This window comes from Leishmania donovani, chromosome 31, assembly GCF_000227135.1.
Source record: "Leishmania donovani BPK282A1 complete genome, chromosome 31".
In the NCBI taxonomy this organism is placed as follows: domain Eukaryota; phylum Euglenozoa; class Kinetoplastea; order Trypanosomatida; family Trypanosomatidae; genus Leishmania; species Leishmania donovani.
In genome coordinates, this window is record NC_018258.1 from 1,298,973 (window position 1) to 1,300,191 (window position 1,219).

The window sequence follows — 1,219 nt, forward strand, 5'->3', positions numbered from 1 at the left end:
CACCAACGGATGGGTCAACCGATTATGTTAATCCAAGTGTCATTAAAAAAACGAACAAGTCATCGAATCGGCGCACATGCAAGCACAGCACATCGGTCTCTGTCGAGCTGCGGCATGCATACTGATCAAAGGCGGAACCGGTGGCGTCTGTCGTGCGGGTGATCAGGGGGTGGTCCAGGTGCGCGCCGGATGAGCGCAGAGAGGAGGTTGGCCGGCCCCAGGCCAGGGCACTCTGAGACCCTGCACACCCCCTGTCTGTGTGCCAGGCCTCTCTTTCAGTCGACTCAAGCAGCGGCATGCCGTAATACGGTGTGGAGACTCTCCACATGGGAGCCCGGAGGACTCGATGCAGCCGTTCGGGGTGCTCGCGTCATGTCCCCCCCTCCCCCGGCATCTGTGCCTCCTCAGCCCACCCAGTCGGATCGAGGAGGTGTCGCACATTTCGCGCACATGCACTGAGGAGGGGGTGGGGGCTGATCGGTATAGATCTCTTCGCGCCCTGCTCGGATGCAAGACGCCATGCCGGCTTGTGCTCGACAGCGCCGGCGCACAGCACTCGCATTCTTGCATCCTGGGGCCTGCTCCAGTACGGCGCTGCTCGCTTGTATAGGGAGGGGGCTCGCTGCCGTCATCTGCCGCTTCCGCCGACGCCATGGAGTCGTGCCTGGATGGCTTGCCCGCATGTGCAGCGACAGGCGAGACGTTGCTGTGAGTCTGCGGCGGCACGGGGCACACTCCACCTTCCCCTGCATCCGCACGCCTTTGACAGGCGTGGGCGTTTCAAGCAGAGGGCATGTTGCATCGGAAGCGTCGCAGGGAGAAAGAACGACATAAAGAAAAATAGCAGAAGAGGACACACAGCCAAACCTCCAGCCGCCACCGTCGATTTAGATTGTATCGTCCAGTACGCCCACGCTCCGCCATACGACACATGTTCAACGTCACACCGCCTCCAGCCCAGCCACAGGCCCCGTCGCGTGGTGCGAAGCAGCCGTAGGCACACGCGTTGCAGCAAACGCCCCGACGCAGCCGTCTCAGTGCAGCCCCTGCCTCGCGCTCTGCCCACACTCCCCGCCTCGCAGGGTGCCCCGGCGCCGCGCCCTCCGCGACCTGGCCGCCCACATCAGCAGCGAGGACTCGCTATAACTTCCCCACGTAGCGGGTGACGGACGCGGTCACCGCCAGATGTGGCTCTGCACTCGCAGGGATGGAGGGGACG